The sequence below is a fragment of the Rhinoraja longicauda genome, chromosome 18, assembly GCF_053455715.1.
Source record: "Rhinoraja longicauda isolate Sanriku21f chromosome 18, sRhiLon1.1, whole genome shotgun sequence".
Lineage (NCBI taxonomy): Eukaryota > Metazoa > Chordata > Chondrichthyes > Rajiformes > Arhynchobatidae > Rhinoraja > Rhinoraja longicauda.
Window position 1 is genome coordinate 1,035,140 of NC_135970.1, and position 22,470 is coordinate 1,057,609.

The window sequence follows — 22,470 nt, forward strand, 5'->3', positions numbered from 1 at the left end:
TGTCCATGTGAACAATAGTGCCCATGTGCAGAATAATGTTCATGTGTGCAATAGTATCCATGTGTACAATAATGTGCATGTGTGCCATAGTGTCAGTGTGTATAATAGTGACCATGTGTGTTATAGTGTCTGGATGTACAATTGTGTCCTTGTATGACTCACTGTCCATATGTCTAAGTGTCCATGTGTACAATAGTGTTCACGTGAACAATGGTGTCCATATGTACAATAGTGTCCATGTGTACAATAGTATCTGTGTGTACAATAGTGTCGATGTGTACAATAGTGTCGATGTGTACAATAGTGTCCCTGTGTACAATAGTGTCCATGTGTACAATAGTGTCCATGTGTACAATAGTGTACATGTGTACAATAGTGTCCATGTGTACAATAGTGTACATGTGTACAATAGTGTACATGTGTACAATAGTGTTCATGTGTACAGTAGTGTTCATGTGTACAATAGTGATCATGTGTACAATAGTCTCCGTGTGTACAATAATGTTCATGTTCACAATAGTGCCCGTGTACAATAGTGTCCATGTGTACATTAGTGTTCATGTGTACAATAGTGTTCATGTGTACAATAATGTCCATGTGTACATTAGTGTTCATGTGTACAATAGTGTCCATGTGTACAATAGTGTCCATGGGTACAATAGTGTCCATGTGTACAATAGTGCCCATGTGTACAATAGTGTCCATGTGTACAATAGTGCCCATGTGTACAATAGTGTCCATGTGTACAATAGTGCCCGAGTGTTCAATAGTGTCCATGTGTACAATAATGTCCATGTGTGCAATAGTCTATGTGTACAATAGTCCACGTGAACAATAGTGTCCATGTGTACAATAGTGTCCATGTGTACATTAGTGTCCATGTGTAAAATAGTGTTGATGTGTACATTAGTGCTGATGTGTACAAGTGTCCAGGTGTATAATAGTGTCCATGTGTGCAATAGTGTCCATGTGTGCAATAGTCCATGTGTGCAATAGTGTACATGTGAACATTAGTGTCCATGTGTACATGTGTCCATGTGTGCAATAGTGTCCATGTGTGCAATAGTCCATGTGTACAATAGTGTCCAGGTGTACAATAGTGTCCATGTGTGCAATAGTCCATGTGTACAATAGTGTCCATGTGTCCAATAGTACATGTGTACATTAGTGTCCATGTGAACAATAGTGTCCAGATGAACAATAGTGCCCATGTGCAGAATAATGTTCATGTGTGCAATAGTATCCAAGTGTACAATAATGTGCATGTGCCATAGTGGCCATGTGTGTTATAGTGTCTGGATGTACAATTGTGTCTTTGTATGACTCACTGTCCATATGTCTAAGTGTCCATGTGTACAATAGTGTTCACGTGAACAATGGTGTCCATGTGTACAATAGTGTCCATGTGTGCAATAGTGTTCATGTGTACAAGTGTCCATGAGTACAATAGTGTCCATGTGTACAATAGTCCCCGAGTTTACATGTGTACAATAGTCCATGTGTACAATAGTGTCCATGTGTTAAATAATGTCCATGTGTGCAATAATCCATGTGTACAATAGTCCATGTGAACAATAGTGTCGATGTGTACAATAGTGTCCATGTGTACAATAGTGTCCATGTGTACAATAGTGTCCAGGTGTACAATAGTGTCCATGTGTGCAATAGTGTTCATGTGTGCAATAGTCCATGTGTGCAATAGTGTCCATGTGAACAATAGTGTCCATGTGTGCAATAGTCCATGTGTACAATAGTGTCCATGTGTGCAATAGTCCATGTGTACATTAGTGTCCATGTGTACAATAGTTCATGTGAACAATAATGTTCATGTGAACAATAGTGCCCATGTGAACAATAGTGCCCATGTGCAGAATAATGTTCATGTGTGCAATAGTGTCCATGTGTACAATAATGTGCATGTGTGTCATAGTGTCAGTCTGTATAATAGTGCCCATGTGTGTTGTAGTGTCTGGATGTACAATTGTGTCCTTGTATGACTCACTGTCCATATGTCTAAGTGTCCATGTGTACAATAGTGTTCATGTGAACAATGGTGTCCATGTGTACAATGGTGTCCATGTGTACAATAGTGTCCATATGTACAATAGTGTCCATGTGTACAATAGTGTCCATGTGTGCAATAGTCCACGTGTGCAATAGTGTCCATGTGAACAATAGTGTCCATGTGTACATTGGTGTCCATGTGTGCAATAGTCCGTGTGAACAAGTGTCCATGTGTACAATAGTGTCCATGTGTACAATAGTGTCCATGTGTACAATAGTGTCCATTTGTGCAATAGTGTCCATGTGTGCAATAGTGTCCATGTGTGCAATAGTCCATGCATACAATAGTGTCCATGTGTGCAATAGTCCATGTGTACATTAGTGTCCATGTGTACAATAGTCCATGTGAACAAGTGTCCATGTGAACAATAGTGCCCATGTGCAGAATAATGTTCATGTGTGCAATAGTGTCCATGTGTACAATAATGTGCATGTGTGCCATAGTGTCAGTGGGTATAATAGTGCCCATGTGTGTTATAGTGTCTGGATGTACAATTGTGTCCTCTGTATAACTCACTGTCCATATGTGTAAGTGTCCATGTGTACAATAGTGTTCACGTGAACAATGGTGTCCATGTGTACAATAGTGTCCATGTGTACAATAGTGTCCATGTGTACAATAGTGTCCATGTGTGCAATAGTGTTCATGTGTACAATAGTCCCCGAGTTTACATGTGTACAATAGTCCATGTGTACAATAGTGTCCATGTGTGCAATAGTCCATGTGAACAAGTGCCCATGTGTACAATAGTGTCCATGTGTACAATAGTGTCCATGTGCGCAATAGTGTCCATGTGCACAATAGTGTCCATGTGTACAATAGTGTCCATGTGTACAATAGTGTCCATGTGTGCAATAGTGTCCATGTGTACAAGTGTCCATTTGTGCAATAGTGTCCATGTGTGCAATAGTGTCCATGTGTACAATAGTGTCCATGTGTACAATAGTGCCTATGTGTGCAAGTGTCCATGTGTACAATAGTGTCCATGTGTGCAATAGTGTCCATGTGTGCAATAGTGACCATGTGTGCAATAGTGTCCATGTGTGCAATAGTGTCCATGTGTGCAAGTGTCCACGTGACCAACAGTATCCATTTGACCGCTGTCTCCGCGTTCCATTGGAACCTCTCCCATTGTTCTCTGGGAACGCCGGGTCGCTCTGGATTCCATCGCCCCTCTAACTGTTGCTGCAACATCCCCCGTCCCCGTCCCCGTCCCATCCGTGGCCCGCTGCGCTGCGCTGCGCTGCGCTGCACTGCGGGGTGTGTGGTGTGGTGCGGTGCGGTGCGGTGTGTGAAGGGGCTTTCTCCTCTCCCCTCTCCCCTCTCCCTGCCATCCAAACCTCGGCTTGGTGCCCGGAAGTGACGGCCCCCTTTTGTGGATACACTGGAAGATGGCGACTGGATACAGTGTAGCGCTGAGGTGAGTGTGAGAGAGAGGGAGAGAGAGAGAGTGTGAGAGAAAGAGAGAGTGTGTGTGAGAGAGTGTGAGAGAAAGAGAGAGAGAGACTGAGTGTGTGTGTGTGTTAGAGTGTGTGTGAGAGAGAGAGAGAGAGAGAGAGAGTGTGTGTGAGAGAGAGAGAGTGTGTGTGAGAGAGAGAGAGTGTGAGAGAGAGAGAGAAAGACAGAGTGCGTGTGTGGGAGAGACAGAGAGAGAGTGAGACACACACACACACACAGTGGGTGTTTGTGTGTGAGAGAGAAGGAAAGAGAGAGAAGCAGTGTGTGTGAGAGAGAGAGAGAGAGAGAGAGAGAGAGAGAGAGAGAGAGAGTCAGGCACACACACAGGCTCCAGTGGCCCTGAGCCGAGGGCTGTCGGTGTCGGTGACGGTGACGGTGAGCTTTAATGCACTTGCAGGCCGAGCGAGTTTTTGTGAAGCTGTGTGCGCTTTGATGTGAAGTTCGCTGCCTTCCCTTGCTTGCTACCGTATGCGTGCCTGCAGTGCCGGAGCCAGTTAGAGGCAGCAGTTCAGAGCGCTAAAGAAAATAAACATTGGAAAGTGATTTGCACAAAGTGTCTCGGGCACTAGATGCCCTCTAACGGGTTACTTTTTGTGGCCGTTCGGTCGGCGAGGAAACTTTTATTTGGTGCTGAAGTCACTTGTTTTTGAAAACATGTTTGTTTTAATTTATGACTGGCGCTGAGGAGCTGTACATGAGACTTTTCCCAGCTGGATTTTGCAGCGTATTTGAGATAGTGTTTATTTTCTTGCTGTCAACATTGGAGAGGCTGTTTAAAATGTTTTTTTCCAAATGACACAGGAGAAAATACATCAGCAATTGGCCTCGATGTCCCGGTCGATCTCCTCCTGTTTTGATGTCTGCCCACAAATATGTTTTGCGTAATTTCAGGATGTTTGGAAAAATTGGCATGTTTCACCTGGTTTAAAAAGTTAAATTAGTAGTTTGCCTCCGGGTGCAGAGTTGTTTGTCAGTGTCCTTAGTGTCATCTAATCATGGGATGGTGTTCTGGTGCTCTAAACCCAGCTCCAAGATGCATGTAGTTACATCGACATCTTTTATATCTATGTTGTGCATATATATATATATATACACACACACATAGATATATATGTGTACGTATAGATATATGCGTGTGCATGTAACTGCATGTATGCGCGTACACATGTACCTGCATGTATGCGTGCGCACATGTAACTGTATATTTGTGTGTGCATGCAACTGCATATATATGTGTGTGTGCATGCAAGTTAACTGCAGATGCTGGTTATATACAGAAGATAGACACAAAGTGCCGGAGTAACTTAGTGGGACAGGCAGCATCGCTGGAGAAAAGGAATAGGTGATGTTTCGGGTTGAGACCTTTCTTGATCCCTCCTTGGTCTCGACCCGAAACGTCACCTATTCCTTATCTCCAGTGATACTGCCTGTCCTTCTGTGCGTATATGTATATGTGTGTACACAGATAACTGCTATATATTTATATGTGTGTGTATATATATATATATATATATATGCACGCACACACACACACACACATGTATATATACATATATGCACACACACACACATATATATATATATATAATGTGTGTGCGCGCTTATATATGTATGTATATATATACACACACATACACATATGTTTCATGTGTTCATGTGCTGTTGTTTAGAAATGACTTTGTCTTAAATCTGGTCTGATGGCCATTGTAGAAGCGTTTGGTATAATGGATTGGTATAAAGTGGCAAAGAGATACCGACCGCCTGGTATCAAAATGTTTTAATGTGGAAAAAAGAACTACAGGTGCTAGTTTATACCAAAGAAAGACACAAAGTGCTGGAGTAACTCAGCAGGTGGGTGATGTTTTGGTTCGGGCACAGAGGTGGAGGCGTGAGAGAAGGTGTTGCAGAACTGTCAGAGAGGAGGGGAACTTCTTCAAGGTAGCCACAGGGGTGCCCACCATAATGTTCTGATAGATTTTGAGTTTCAAACAAGGATTAGCCGTAAGCGTAAGATTACCATTGTTTTTGTTTAGAGTGTAAATGTTTGAAATATCACACTGGTAAAATATTTAAAAAGTGTAAAATAAATTATCAGTCTGTAGAAGGATAACTACCCGAATCGTCACCTATCCATGTTCTCCAGGGATGCTGCCTGAACTACTGAGTTACTCCAGCATTGTCTTTTTTTTAAATGCATTCACTGTTTTAGTAAGTCAGTCATATCTTTATTTTTTCCAGTGAGAGATTAATATCATTAAGATATTTCAGATACTAGAAATATCTAGTAGGGGCGGCACGGTGGCGCAGCGGTAGAGTTGCCGCCTTCAAGCGCTTTCAGTGCCAGAGACCCAGGTTCGATCCTGACTACAGGTGCTGTCTGGATGGAGTTTGTATGTTCTCCCCATGACCGTGGGTTTTCTCTGGGCACTCTGGCTTCCTTCCACACTCCAAAAATGTGTAGGTTTGTAGGTTCATTGGCTTGGTTTTAATGTAAATTGTCCCTAGTGTGTGTAGGATAGTGTTAATGTGTGGGGGTCGGTGTAGACTCGATGGACCGAAGGGCCTGTTTTCGCGCTGTATTTCTAAACTAAAGGCTGCTCTTGACTGGCCAAATACATTTCAGATCGGGGATACATTTTACGTGGAGCTTGTCAGCATTTGATGAGGGGAGGGGGGGGCGGAGGGGGGGACGAGAATAAAGGTGCACAGGGTGCTGGAGTAACTCAGCGGGCCAAGCAACACCTGTGGAGAACATGAATCAGCTCTGAAGAAGGGTCTCCGCTCGAAAAGTCACCCATTCCGTCTCTCCACAGATGTTGCCTGACCCGCTGAGTTACTCCAGCACTCTGTGGAACGTCACCTATCCATGTTCTCCACAGATGCTGCCTGACCCGCTGAGTTACTCCAGCTTGTTATGGCTCTCTTCAGTTTAAATCAGCATCTGCAGTTCCTTCCTACACATGGATAGGTGATAGACAATAGGTGCAGGAGTAGGCCATTCAGCCCTTCGAGCCAGCACCGCCATTCAATGCGATCATGGCTGATCACTCTCAATCAGTACCCCGTTCCTGCCTTCTCCCCATACCCCCTGACTCCGCTATCCTTAAGAGCTCTATCCAGCTCTCTCTTGAAAGCATCCAACGAACTGGCCTCCATTGCCTTCTGAGGCAGAGAATTCCACACCTTCACCACTCTCTGACTGAAAAAGTTCTTCCTCATCTCCGTTCTAAATGGCCTACCCCTTATTCTTAAACTGTGGCCCCTTGTTCTGGACTCCCCCAACATTGGGAACATGTTTCCTGCCTCTAATGTGTCCAATCCCCTAATTATCTTATATGTTTCAATAAGATCCCCCCTCATCCTTCTAAATTCCAGCTTCCAATTATACAAGCCTAATTGCTCTAGCCTTTCAACATACGACAGTCCCGCCATTCCGGGAATTAACCTAGTGAACCTACGCTGCACGCCCTCAATAGCAAGAATATCCTTCCTCAAATTTGGAGACCAAAACTGCACACAGTACTCCAGGTGCGGTCTCACCAGGGCCCGGTACAACTGTAGAAGGACCTCTTTGCTGCTATACTCAACTCTTCTTGTTATGAAGGCCAACATGCCATTGGCTTTCTTCACTGCCTGCTGTACCTGCATGCTTCCTTTCAGTGACTGATGCACTAGGACACCCAGATCTCGTTGAACATCCCCTCTTCCTAACTTGACACCATTCAGATAATAATCTGCCTTTTTATTCTTACTTCCAAAGTGAATAACCTCACACTTATCTACATTAAACTGCATCTGCCATGTATCCGCCCACTCACACAACTTGTCCAAGTCACCCTGCAGCCTTATTGCATCTTCCTCACAGTTCACACTACCAACCAACTTTGTATCCCATGAATTACAATTTTCTGTGACTTGTGCCACAGTCGACCTTCTGTTGGTTCGGACCAGAAGGGATAGCCTCCGTTGCCCTCGCGCATCGATGAGCCTTGGGCGCCCAACACCCTGTCGCCGGTTTGTGGTTTGTCCCTCCTCGGACCACTGGCGGCAGGTACTCACCACTGCTGACCGGGAGCACCCCACAAGCCTTGCCGTTTCAGAGATGCTCTGACCCAATCGTCTGTCCATAACAATTTGGCCCTTGTCAAAGTCGCTCAGGTACGGTGGCGCAGCGGTAGTGTTGCTGCCTTACAGCGAATGCAGCGCCGGAGACTCGGGTTCGATCCTGACTACGGGCGCCGTCTGTATGGAGTTTGTACGTTCTCCCCGTGACCTGCGTGGGTTTTCTCCGAGATCTTCGGTTTCCTCCCACACTCCAAAGATGTAGGTTAATTGACTGGGTAATATGTAAAAAAATTGTCCCTAGTGTTTGTGGGATAGTGTTAATGTGTGGGGATCGCTGGGCGGCGCGGACTCGGTGGGCCGAAGGGCCTGTTTTCGCGCTGTATCTCTAAATCAAAAAAATCTTTACTCCTGCCCATTTCTCCTGCATCCAACACATCAACTTCAAGAACTGACTGTTCACTTGCTGCCTAATATATCCCACCTCTTGACAAGATAATCAATGTTATTCACTTCACCTGTCAGTGGTCATAATGTTTTGGCTGATCGGTGTAGTTCTCAACATTGTAGCGCATCAGTTCCAGAGACAAAGTCCAATGTCCGCAATGGGGTAGAGGTGAGTCGGACAGTACCCCAGCTTATGGAAGGACTGTTCAGAAGCCTGATTACAGAGGGGAAGAAGCTGTTCCCGAGTCTGGTGGTGCGCACTTTCAAGCTTCTGTGCTTTCTGTCGGATGGCCCACTGAGTTCTTACTGGCTACCAGTCATCATTTACACTAATCCAATCCAACTTCATTCTCTCCATATTGTTATCAACTCCCCCGAAACGACCACTCCCTACACATTAGGGGCAATGTATAAAAGACCAATTAACCAATAAACCCTCATGTCCACCAGCTGCACTACTGTGCCACCCACTTGAAACTCTTCAGCCGAATGCATTAGAACTCGCCAATAAGCTCCAAGATCTTTGTGTAAGAAGGAACTGCAGATGCTGGTTTAAACCAAAGATAAACACAATACGCTGGAGTAACTCAGCAGGGCGGGCAGCATCTCTGGAGAGAAGGAACAGGTGACCTTTCGGGTCGAGACCCTTCTTCAGACTGGGCCTTGCGTGATTGGCAGTGAGAGATGTTCTCAAAGTAAGATCCTCCGTGTGTGGTCAGAGTGCCACTCGTGACACACACACGGCCCTCAAGACAATTGGAAGGAGGATGAGGCAAGAGTCCAACACTGTGCACAACACATGCAAAGAGTGGCTACCGGGGTCTCTGGCGCTGAGGCAGCAGCTCAACCACTGAGCCACCACTTGTTCCTCTTCCTCGTCAGTACTGATCATGCCATCTGATCCATGCATGTTGTGAACACCAAGTAATGGGTTCTGCATTCCATAACGTCAGGTGTCAGCTCCGGTTTCCTCTTTAACACTCGGTGTAGTAATTCAACATATCTCTGTAGTGAACTTCAGGTAATTTTTAACTTCTCCAGGTACTATCTTTTCCTCTCGTCACGATGTGTTTCCTTGTAGAACTGACTGAGCTCCCCCGCTAGCTCCTCTCATTCCTATTCTCTCTCCCGGACATCAGTCTGACGAAGGGTCTCGACCCGAAACGTCATCCAATCCTTCTCTCCCGAGATGCTGCCTGACCTGCTGAGCTACTCCAGCATTTTGTGTCAATAGACAATAGGTGCAGGAGGAGGCCATTCGGCCCTTCGAGCCAGCACCGCCATTCAATGTGATCATGGCTGATCATTCACAATCAGTACCCCGTTCCTGCCTTCTCCCCATACCCCCTGACTCCGCTATCTTTAAGTCAAGTCAAGTCAAGTCAATTTTATTTATATAGCACATTTAAAAACAACCCACGTTGACCGAAGTGCTGTACATCTGATTAGGTACTAAGGAAAAAATGAAACATTCAGTAGCACACAAACATAACAGCACATACAAAACAGTTCACAGCGCCTCCTCAATGGGCCTCAAACGCTAGGGAGTAGAAATAGGTTTTGAGCCTGGACTTAAAGGAGTCGATGGAGGGGGCAGTTCTGATGGGGAGAGGGATGCTGTTCCACAGTCTAGGAGCTGCAACCGCAAAAGCGCGGTCACCCCTGAGCTTAAGCCTAGACCGCGGGATAGTGAGTAGCCCCAAGTCGGGACCTGGAGTTAGAGAGGTGGGTTAGATGATTTTTGATGTAGGGGGGGGAATGTCCATTTAGGGCTTTATATGTGAATAGGAGGAGCTTGAAGTTGATTCTGTACCGTACAGGGAGCCAGAATCGGCGTGATCAGAGCTCTATCCAGTTCTCTCTTGAAAACATCCAGAGAATTGGCCTCCACTGCCTACTGAGGCAGAGAATTCCACAGATTTACAACTCTCTGACTGAAAAGGTTTTCCTCATCTCCATTCTAAATGGCCTACCCCTTATTCTTAAACCGTGGCCCCTGGTTCTGGACTCCCCCAACATTGGGAACATGTTTCCTGCCTCGAATGTGTCATATAACCATATAATCATATAACAACTACAGCACGGAAACAGGCCCGTTCGGCCCTACCAGTCCACGCCGACCACTCTCTCTGACCTAGTCTCATCTACCTGCTCTCAGACCATAACCCTCTAATCCCCTCTTATACATATACCTATCCAATTTACTCTTAAATAATAAAATTGAGCCTGCCTCCACCACTTCCACCGGAAGCCCATTCCATACAGCCACCACCCTCTGAGTAAAGAAGTTACCCCTCATGTTACCCTTAAACTTTTGTCCCTCAATTCTGAAGCTATGTCCCCTTGTTGGAATCTTCCCCACTCTCAAAGGGAAAAGCCTACCCACGTCAACTCTGTCCGTCCCTCTTAAAATTTTAAAAACCTCTATCAAGTCCCCCCTCAACCTTCTACGCTCCAAAGAATAAAGACCCAACATGTTCAATCTCTCTCTGTAGCTTAAGTGCTGAAACCCAGGCAACATTCTAGTAAATCTCCTCTGTACCCTCTCCATTTTGTCGACATCCTTCCTATAATTTGGCGACCAGAACTGCACACCATACTCCAGATTCGGCCTCACCAATGCCCTGTACAATTTTAACATTCCATCCCAACTTCTATATTCGATGCTCTGATTTATAAAGGCAAGCATACCAAACGCCTTCTTCACCACCCTATCCACATGAGATTCCACCTTCAGGGAACAATGCACAGTTATTCCCAGATCCCAATCCCTTAATCTTATATGTTTCAATAAGAACCCCTCTCATCCTTCTAAATTCCAGCATATACAAGCCTAGCCGCTCCAGTCTTTCAACATACGACAGTCCCGCCATTCCGGGAATTAACCCAGTGAACCTACGCTGCACTCCCTCAATAGCAAGAATATCCTTCCTCAAATTTGGAGACCAAAACTGCACACAGTACTCCAGGTGCGTACCCTCGATTGAAACCAGCAACTGCAGTTTTTTCCCTACCCCAACCAACTCAGCCTTGCGAAACCACTGTGCATTTGGCGTTACCACGGTTGCTGTTTATAGTTTGGTATTTGCACTATCATGGAATAACTGATTAATTTATTGTCTCACTGCTGTTGTGTCTAATGTGACAGTGACACTGCAGCAAGTAAGAGTTTCATTTTTGCAGTTCACATCCAGTCCATAATAAATACCCCCCCCCCGCTCTCTCCCACAGTTAGTTGTTGGAAAAGCATTGGATGCCAGAGGAGTTTATTCTGCTGGTTTTCATTATTGGTATTGGTTCATTATTGTCATGTGCACCACGAAACCCTGAAGAACTATTTACTTGCTGTGTCCATTTGACACAGATATTAGAATGAGTACACTCAAACCAACACAAATCCATCAGAGTGGCAGGACAGGGCGGCACAGTGCCACAGCCGTAGTGTTGCCACCTGACCGCGTCAGACACCCAGGAGCCATCCTGACTGTGGGTGCTGTCTGTATGGAGTTTGCACGTTCTCCCCGTGACCTGCATGGGTTTTACAGGGTGCTGTTACTCCAGCATTGTGTGTCTACAATGCAGTTTAAATCCTATTTCGCCCTTCTGCAGGGTTTGTTCTTAATTTTGTCTGCTGGACATTGGTATTAATTTAAGATGATAGAAACTTGTAATTGCTAATTAACAACTGCCTGATTCCAATGATTGCTGTAGTAGTGTGTGTAAAATAAGAAGTTTGCATTGCAAGTAGCTGGTCCTGTTGTTGAACTGATTGGAAGCATTCACACTGGTCAAGTGCCCAATCAATGAGTTGTGAGGCGAATGGGATGGTTGTCAGGTGACATTGACCTGAGCAAGATCTATCTTGTTTAGTTTTTGTCCTGATAGGGCACAAAGTGCTGGAGTAACTCAGCAGGTCAGGCAGCTTCGCTGGAAAGCATGGATAGGTGATATTTCAGGTCGAGACCCTTTTTCAGAACCGAAGCATCACGTTCTCCACCATCTGCAGTTTCTCATTTCTAAATTAGTTTTCGTTCTGTTTGCTGGCCCACTGATAAATGGAAACAGTAGAGACGTATTAAAGGGGGAGATTGGTGTGGAGTTGATGTCGCAGACATGTTGTTGGGGGGGGAATCCATATTTTTGTGGTTTCCTCTTGTAAGATAAACATTTAACTCATTTGCTAAAATAGCTTGAACTAAATCATGGAAGCAAAGAAGAAAACAGCCTTGCATTAATAGAAGTGGACTGTGATTGTACAAGAATAGAACGCACATCAAGGGAGAAAGTGTGATGTGGTTCTCCTGTCTTTGTTTGCTTTACCAACCTTTTTTTTCACTATTATGGTTACTATTTGTTGATTTTTTTTTCTTTGCTTTTACGGTTTTCCCTGTTCAGCTGCTGCGAGTGGGAATGTCATGATTGTGTTGTTGGTACAGATGACAATTAAACACCCTTGACTTTTAGTTGGACTGGGTAGAGTTTAGATAAACTTTTGATAAGTTATTGCTGAACTGTAACAGATTTTGTTCCCACTTCCAAATTGAGTTCCTGGGAAAAGACTTACTTTACGCTGTACTTTGTTACATATTCTTGTAGTAACTATCATATCATATCATATATATACAGCGCGGAAACAGGCCTTTTCGGCCCACCAAGGCCCACCAAGTCCGCACCGCCCAGCGATCCCCGCACATTAACACTATCCTACACCCACTAGGGACAATTTTTTTATATTTACCCAGTCAATTAACCTACATACCTGTACGTCTTTGGAGTGCTGTACTGTACTGTACTTAAAGGACATATAGTGCCGGAGGAACTCAATGGATCAGGCAGCGACTGGAGAGAATGGACAGGCGACGTTTCAGGTCAGGACCCTTCTTTAGACCTCAGGAAGAAGGGTCTTGACCCAAAGGGTCACATTTCTTTTCTCCAGAGATGCTGCCTGACCTGCTGAATTACTGCAGCATTTTGTGTCTATCCCTGCAGACTGTTCTCTGTTTATAATGGTTGCCTTCTAGTACAAAAGGAAAAGGCTTCATAACCTTGCTGTTCAAACAACCACATTCCTTTTTAAAAAAATGTTTATTGATCTGCGTGCTTCTACTTGTGCGGTTAAACCTGTCCTCAAATTTGAGTTCGCAGTGACTCCTATTTTCAAAGTGAGAAGGAAAAGTTTTAAGAGGGGCCTCGGTGTCAACCTTTTAACAGAGATGCAGCTAGCTCTCTGACGGTGCATATTGCTCGTGTTGACGTTGTGTGTAGTGTGTGTGATTGCATGTGTTTTTAACTTGTTTTAACTTGTCTTGGTTGCACTGATCAGGAGTAGCTCTCCTAATTTTGTTGTATCTCTAAGTACAATGACAATAAAGGCTATTATTATTATTAGTATTCACTCAGAGGGTATTCCGTATCTGGAATGAGCTACCAGAGGCAGAAACAATTATAATGTTGAAATGGCATTTGGATCGGTGTAAAGGAAGGGCTTAAAGGGCTGGAGTGATTCAGCAACATCTCTGGAGAACATGGGTAGGTGATGTGTTGCAAGGAACTGCAGATGCTGGTTTACACAGAAGATAGACACAAAATGTTGGAGTAACTCGGCGGGTCAGGCAGCATCTCTGGAGAAAAGGAATGGGTGTCCTTTTGGGTTGAGGCCCTTCTTCAGACTGAGAGTCAGCGGAGAGGGAAACGAGAAATATGGAAATGTACAAAGAATGAAAGGTACAAAAAGAACAAGTCGAGGCCAACAAGGATGATCAAGAAAAGGTGGAGCCCACAATGGTCCATTGTTGGCCGTGGAAGTGGTGATAACGAGGGAGTACGATCAATGAAACTAAGCAGGACAACAGTGAAACTAGGAGGAAAAAACTGCAGATGCTGGTTTGTATCGAAGGTAGACACAAAATGCTGGAGTAAGTCAGGTAGCATGACAATAGACAATAGGTGCAGGAGTAGGCGGCCATTCGGCCCTTTGAGCCAGCACCACCATTCATTGTGATCATGGCTGTTCATTCCCAATCTGTACCCCGTTCCTGCCTTCTCCCCATACCTCCTGACTCCGCTATCCTTAAGAGCTCTATCTAGCTCTCTCTTGAATGCATTCAGAGAATTGGCCTCCACTGCCTTCTGAGGCAGAGAATTCCACAGATTTACAACTCTCTGACTGAAAAAGTTTTTCCTCATCTCTGTTCTAAATGGCCTACCCCTTATTCTTAAACGGTGGCCTCTGGTTCTGGACTCCCCCAACATTGGGAACATGTTTCCTGCCTCTAATGTGTCCAACCCCTTAATAATCTTATATGTTTCGATAAGATCCCCTCTCATCATTCTAAATTCCAGTGTATACAAGCCTAGGAATGGGTGACATTTCGAGTCGACACGATTCTTCAGACTGATGTCAGGGTAGTGAGCGGTCCTGCCCAAAACCTCACCCATTCCTTCTCCACCGAGATGCTGCCTGAGTTACTCCAGCATTCTGTGTGTATCTTCGATATTAGTTGGATGGCTCGGGGGGGGGGGGGGGGGGGGGGGGGGGGAGGGATGGAGAGAGAGGGAATGCAAGGGTTACTTAAAGTTAGAGAAATCAATATTCGTGCAGCTGGATTGTGTTTTGGGCGAGACTCTGCTCTCCCCCTCATCTTAAACCGATATCCTCTGGTTCTTGAATCATACAATGGAGAACTGTGATCAGGTGCCATGTCCCCACTGATCTGATGATGAATTAAAGTGCTGGAGATACCAGGAACGTGGATTGATGACGACTCGGCTCGGGACCTTTCTTACTGGGACATTGCCAGGCCCAGCTATAACTTGGTACTTTTTTGTCCTTCAGATTAAGAACAGTAATAATGTTTATTAGTAAATTTAACCAAAAGCAATCTTGGGCTAATAATACTAAAATACTCCAGATGTTGATCTTGTAGAGGTGTATAAAATCATGATGGGAATAAATAGCTAGGGTGAATGCACAGAGAATTTCACCCAGGGTGGGGGAATCAAAAACAAAAGGACCGGCTCTTCAGGTGAGTTTTAAGATTTAATGGGAACCTGAGGGGCAACTTTTTTAGGTTAGGTCCGATTAAAGATAGTGCAAGGATGTCCGATGAGGTAGATGGGAGTTCAGGACTGCTCTCCAGTTGGTGATAGGATGGTTCAGTTGCCTGATAATGGCTGGGATGGTAACTGTCCCTGAATTTAAGGGAGTTAGATAGAGCTCTAGGGGCTAGTGGAATCAAGGGATATGGGGAGAAGGCAGGCACGGGTTACTGATTGTGGACGATCAGCCATGATCACAATGAATGGTGGTGTTAGCTCGAAGGGCCAAATGGCCTCCTCCTGCACCTATTTTCTATGTTTCTTTGAATCTGGAGGTGTGTATTGTCACGCTATTGTATCTCTTGCCTGATGGGAGAGGGGAGAAGAGGGAGTGGCCGGGGTGAGACTGGTGATTTTGGGGTTAAGATGCATTTGTTAAGAGCACCCTTTGAAAATGTTCGCATTTATGCTGTTGAACTGTTTAAACTATGTTGACCTGGCGAACTCCCAATCCCTGTTGCAACAGCTTCTGTGTCAGAAACCTTGCATTGTTTGTCTTTTTGTAATGCTCGTTACCCTGTGAGCTGTAAAGAATCTTTTTCACACTGCTGTTGAAAGCTGGAGCGTGCGACTAGCCCTGCCGTGCCCAAGGAGGTGGGCTACTGGTACCATGGTGATCTCCTGGTTTGCAGATGGCTCTCACTGCTTTTCATGTTGCTGGGATGCAGAACCCGCTTTAGATTCTAGAACTGTATCTGCAGCCAACTGCTGCAAAGTTCCCACAGTGAATGCTTTCTTAGAGTGCTTCAGATAAATGTCTTTTCAGCCCTCTGGCAGTGCTTGAGCAGTCTTTATTCAGCTTTGCATCTTGTCAAGTCACAGCGTGCCAGCACTTGTCCCAGTTTCTGATGGTTAATGGAGAACCAGAGGACATAGGATTAAGGTGAGGGGAAAGATTTAATAGGAACCTGAGGGGCCATGTTTTCACTCGGAGGGTGGTGGGTCTGTACGGAGTTTGCACATTCTCCCTGTGACCGAGTGGGTTTTTCCGTGTGCTCTGGTTTCCTGCCACATCCCCATACAGGAGCTGTGGGTTTGTAGCTCTTTTGGCTTCTGTAAATTGTCGTAATGTGTAGGATAGAACTAGTGTGTGGGTATCGCTGTTCGGTGCAGACTCAGTGAGCTAAAGGGCCTGTTTCCACGCTGTATCTGTAAAGTAAACTAAATTATATGGAGCGGACTGCCAGAGGAGGTAGTTGAGACAGGAAATATAACAACATTTAAAAGATGTGAGGACAGGTTCGTGGATAGGAAAGGCTTAGATGGATATGTGCCAAACACAGGCAGGTGGGACTAGCATAGACTAGCATAGATGGGGCATCTAGGTCAGCATAGGCCTATATCCATGCTCTGTGTCTGGGACTCACAGCCTTGTGGGCGATCATGATCAACATTGTACCTGTCAGTGCCTGCAGAATTGCGATTCGTCCCTTGCTTACACGGATCCTCAGAAGGATTGGACCATTAATCATTTGGCTGACGCATCATTCTTGTAAAAGCTGAGTTAGAGCCTCTAAAAAGGCAAACAATTGGAACAATGCTAAAAATCATTGGACAAAGACACGTAAACAATTGCAAAGAGCAGCACTGTGCACAGTGGCAGAGCTGCTGCCTCACAGCGCCATTGACCCGGGTCCAACCCTGACTATGGGTGCTGTCTGTACGGAGTCTCAACTAAACCACCAGGTTTTATTTGATTTCCAGAAGTTTTTTTGAAAAAGGGAAATATTTTGCCTTCTTCCCCCACTTTTGACTTGGAAACTAATTATCAAAAGTCTGAAATTAAAGTATAAAAAGCGTGGTAAATTCAGGAGGTTAGTCACCTGTGGAGGCAGCTAATGAATGCCTTGAGGCAAAAAAGTCAAGCTCCTTAAGGTTATTTTGGGTCATATGTACCGAGGTACAATCAAAAGCGTTGTGTTGGATGCTATCCGACCATACTGTATTAAATACTGTATAAAAACAGAATCAAGTCAGACTCCAATACAATAGGAAGAGCAAAGGGGAAGATGCAGAGTGCAGAATCTAGTTCTCAGCATTGTCTCATCAGAAGGTAGACACAGAGTGCTGGAGTAACTCAGCAAGTCAGGCAGCATCTGTGGAAAACATGGATAGGTGACGTTTCACAGAGTGCTGGAGTAACTCAGCAGGTCAGGCAGCATCTCTGGAGAACATGGATAGGTGACGTTTCACAGAGTGCTGGAGTAACAGCGGGTCAGGCAGCATCTGTGGAGAACATGGATAGGTGACGTTTCACAGAGTGCTGGAGTAACTCAGCAGGTCAGGCAGCATCTCTGGAGAACATGGATAGGTGACGTTTCACAGAGTGCTGGAGTAACTCAGCAAGTCAGGCAGCATCTGTGGAGAACATGGATAGGTGACGTTTCACAGTGCTGGATTAACTCAATGGGACAGGCAGCATCTCTGAGATAGACACAAAATGCTGGAGTAACTCAGCGGGACAGGCAGCATCTCTGGAGAGAAGGAATGGGTGTCGTTTCACAGAGTGCTGGAGAAACTCAGCGAGACCCTTCTGCAGCCTGATGTTAGGGGAGGGGGCGGGACAACAATAGGCTATAGTCGGAGACAGGAAGATGTGGGAGAACTGGGAAGGGAAGGGGATGGAGAGAGAGGGAAAGCAAGGGCTATTTGAAGTTAGAGATGTCAATGTTCATACTGCCGGAGTGTAAACTACCCAAACAAAATATGAGGTGCTGTTCCTCCAATTTGTTCTGGGCCTTACTCTGACAATGGAGGAGGCCCAGGACAGAGGGGTCAGATTGGGAATGGGAGGGGGAGCTGAAGTGTTGAGCAACCGGGAGATCAGGTTGGTTAAGGCGGACTGAGCGGAGGTGTTCAGCGAAACGATCGCCGAGCCTGCACTTGGTCTCAATGGTGTAGAGAAGTTGACACTTGGAACAGCGGACACAGTAGATGAGGTTGGAGGAGCTGTAGGTGAACCTCTGCCTCACCTGGAAAGACTGTTTGGGTCCTTGGATGAAGTCGAGGGGAGAGGTAAAGGGACAGGTGTTGCATCTCCTGCGGTTGCAGGAGAAAATACCTGTGGAAGGGTGTGGTTTGGATGGGAAGGGACGAGTTGACCAGGGAGTTTCGGAGGGAACGGTCTCTGCGGAAAGCAAAAAGGGGTGGAGATGGGAAGATGTGGCCAGTAGTGGGATCTCGTTGAGGTGGCGAAAATGTTGGAGGATTATATGCTGTATGCGACAGCTGATGGGGTGGAAGGTGAGGACAAGGGATACTCTGTCCTTGTTACGAATGGGAGGAGGGGGAGCAAGAGGGGAGTTGCAGGATATCGAGGAGATTCCAGTGAGAGCCTCATCTATAATGGTATTGTCTTGCATCAGTTCCATAGACAAAGTCAAATGTCCGCAATGGGGTAGAGGTGAATCAGACAGCACCCTAACTCATGGAAGGACCGTTCGGAAGCCTGATAACCGACAGGAGGAAGCCGTTCCTGAGTCTGGTGGTGCACACTTTTAAGCTTGTGTACCAAATATGTGTGCATAACTTGTGTCTACAACGGCTACTTTGCCACGAAAAAAAGACACAAAGTCCTGGCGTAACTCAGCAGGCCAGACAGCATCTCTGGAGGACATGGATAAGTGATGTCTTAAGGGCAGGACCCTTAAGACTGATTGTAGTAGGATGGGAAATCATAGATTGTGGAAGCGTCCCGACCCGAAACGTCATCTACCCATGTCCTCCAGAGATGATGCCTGACCACTGAGTTACTCCAGCACTTTGTGTATTTTTTGTAAACAATCTTCTGTAGTTCCTTGTCTCCATTTTACTAGTATCTTGCCTGTGTTTTTTTTGTCCATTTGTATTCCATTTTCATGGATCGCAAAGAACGGAATTCTGAAAGCAACGTGCATTTCATCAATACAGTTGCAATGATGTTCAACATATCAACTGTATCAAAGGCAAAGTACATATTGCTGGACCTGTGGATGGAATGGACAGATGATGTTTTGGGGTCGGGACCCTTCTTCAGTCACTCTTCTGTCTGAAGATGAGTCCCAACCCAAAACATCTGTTCATTCCTTCCACAGATGCTGTCGGTCCTGCTGAGGTACTCCAGCACTTTGTCTTTTGCAGAAAATTCTTCCATCTGATGTTCATCTCAACTGTCGCAAAATTGCAGGTTGAAACTGGAGAGCATGAAAGAATTGACATTCTTTCGAGAACTGTTCATAAGTTATAGGAGCAGAATTGGGTCATTTGGCCCTTCAAGTCTACTCCGCCATTCAATCATGGCTGATCTATCTTTCCCTCTCAACCTCATTCTCCTGCCTTCTCCCCATTTGCTTTTGAAAATATTATTTGAGTTGGCATCATTGATGTGTTGTGGTCGTGACTAAAGTATAAAGCAGAACACTATTTTTATCTGATTGCATGAATCTGTGGTTTTGCTGATCTCTGGAGTCGAGGCCACAATCGACTTGGAGCAGGGTTTGAGTTTCTGTGCAAGCTCTGCCGCTGGAATGCCTGGTAGCTAGCTCAGGCCCACGTGAAGTGATCGTAGCTCTGCTTGATGAAGTGGCTGCCACAATTATGTTCTCATCCTTTTGAACCTCGCAGTGGCTGGGTTTATTTCTAGCCTGTAAGCACAGATGTGCAGTGGGAGTGGAAACGGCGCTCGATGTGCAGAGATAGCATGTTCGGAACAACAATACAACTTTTTTTCTCTCCAGAGTTTCATTGTACAAGAGTTACTAAAAATATACAAAGTACCTGGGCTCTAACATTATTCAAGCAACTCTCATTTGTACTTGAGCAAAAAAATGTTAAGGTATGTAGGTTAATTGGCTGGGTAAATGTAAAAATTGTCCCTAGTGGGTGTAGGATAGTGTTAATGTACGGGGATCGCTGGGCGGCACGGACTTGGTGGGCCGAAAAGGCCTGTTTCCGGCTGTATATATATGATATGATATGATATGATATTTTTAAGGCGGAGATGGATAGATAAATTCTTGATTAGTGCGAATGTTGGGGGTTATGGGGGGTAGGCAGGAGAATGGGGTTGAGAGGAAAATATAGATCAGCCATGATTGAATACTTCATGGGCCGATTGGCCTAATACTGGTCCTATTACTAATGAACTTGGGAAAACAACACAGTGCTAGAGGAACTTGTTCTTGTACTTGAATATTGGTTCAGCTTCGTCATCTTAATCACCTATAACATTGTCCTTCATTCTTTAATGAGGATCCTGAAATCTAACCCCTCATCAGATCTTGCATCTCCTGTGATGAAATGGCTTCTGACGTCAGGTTGGTTTGTGATGCTCGTGTTAACCTCATTGGAATGCAGTGTTTCATTGCTGCCATTTCATTGAGAACTTCCCCTCCTGCTGACTCCACAGATGTCATGGTTGGGATGTGGGAGGAAACCGGATCACCCGGAAGAAACCGACGCTCTCGCAGGGAGAACGTACAAACTCCACACAAACAGCATCCGAGGCCAGGATCTAACTCGTATCCCTGGCACTGTGAGGCAGCAGCTCTACCCGCTGCGCCACTGTGTAGTCCTAATGAGTGGTGCTGTATAGCGAGCAAATAATCTGCACCATTGGGGCAAAATTCCATGAAAGTCAGATTCGTACAACACAAACAGGCCTTTCCACCCAACTCATCCATGCCAACCAAGATGCTCCACCCACACGATTCCCACCAGCATGTGTTCAGTGGGCTATACTGTTGCTTGCTTCCTGCATCTTTTCAATGTATCTCGTCCAGAACGGTCCCTGATCCAATAGGCAGGTACAACTGGGCTCCTGGAACTCCAGCATGGCCCGAGTTGGCAGATCAGTGCACAAGGCTGACTTTGCGGGTCAGTGTCTCTGCTCCCCGGCTGCCTGGGCAGAATGTTCCGGTACCCTTGGACTCTTCTCGGAGGCCCTGACTCTATTAGTCCGACAAAACGTATAATCCAACAAGGCTCTGGAACCAAAGGTGCCTGAAAATCGGTGGTGGACCTGTTTGGTTTCTTATTTCCCAGATGTAATTGTTATCCAGGTGTTTTATCGGGGGTTGAGAGTGGAAAAAATCCTTGCATATAATTATATCCATCTATTGAGTTCATAACATTCATAACTGTATTCCATTCATAACTGCAAGTCACAAATGAGTCACTGGAGAGGTTTAACCCATCTTAATTATAAGCATCACCTGGACTACACAATGACTTTGTTTGCCTGACTCAATTTTAAAATGCAATGTGTAGCTTTGTTCAGAATAAGACGTCCCAAGATATAGTCATGGTGATACAGCTTGGAGACAGTCCCTTGGCCCAACTTGCCCATTCTGACCATCATAGACAATGGGTGCAGGAGGAGGCCATTCAGCCCTATGAGCCAGCACCGCCATTCAATGTGATTATGGCTGATCATCCACAATCAGTACCCCATTCCTGTCTTCTCCCCATACCCCATGACTCTGCTATCCTTGGCTCTATATAGCTCTCTCTTGAAAGCATTCAGAGAATTGGCCTCCACTGCCTTCTGAGGCAGAGAATTCCACAGATTTACAACTCTCTGACTGAAAAAGTTTTTCCTCATCCCCGTTTTAAATGGCCTACCCCTTATTCTTAAACTGTGGCCCCTGGTTCTGGACTCCCCCAACATTGGGAACATGTTTCCTGCCTCTAACGTGTCCAACCCCTTAATAATATACGTTTCGATAAGATCCCCTCTCATCCTTCTAAATTCCAGTGTATGCAAGCCTAGTCACTCCAGTCTTTCACCATACGACAGTCCCGCCATTCCGGGAATTAACCTAGTAAACCTACGCTGCACACCCTCAATAGCAAGAATATCCTTCAAATTTGGAGACCACAACTGCACACAGTACTCCAGGTGCGGTCTCACTATGGCAGAAGGACCTCTTTGCTCCTATATTCAACTCCTCTTGTTATGAAGGCCAACATTCCATTGGCTTTCTTCACTGCCTGCTGTACCTGCATGCTTCCTTTCAGTGACTGATGCACTAGGACACCCAGATCTCGTTGTACGTCCCCTTTTCCTAACTTGACACCATTCAGATAATAATCTGCCTTCCTATTCTTACCACCAAAGTGGATAACCTCACACTTATCCACATTAAACTGCATCTGCCATGCATCCGCCCACTCACACAACCTGTCCAAGTCACCCTGCAACCTCATAGCATCTTCCTCACAGTTCACACTGCCACCCAGCTTTGCATCATCTGCAAATCTGGTACTTTTAATCCCTTCATCCAAGTCATTAATGTATATTGTAAATAGCTGCGGTCCCAGCACCGAGCCTTGCAGTACCCCACTAGTTACTGCCTGCCATT

The 22,470-nt window shown here is 45.4% G+C and overlaps 1 protein-coding gene across 2 annotated transcripts in view; it reads left to right on the forward strand.

Annotated features, from left to right (window-relative positions):
• Positions 1 to 3,296: 3,296 nt before the first annotated feature.
• The window catches only part of pik3c2a (phosphatidylinositol-4-phosphate 3-kinase, catalytic subunit type 2 alpha), a 141,429-nt gene continuing 122,255 nt past the window's right edge, over positions 3,297 to 22,470 (forward strand). The window contains exon 1 of one of the 2 annotated variants that reach the window (XM_078414953.1): positions 3,297 to 3,485. The gene's annotated coding sequence lies outside the window, so the exon portion shown is untranslated. Of the gene's footprint in view, positions 3,486 to 3,567; positions 3,899 to 22,470 lie in introns of those variants that run through there. The other variant, XM_078414954.1, reaches the window with a different exon arrangement.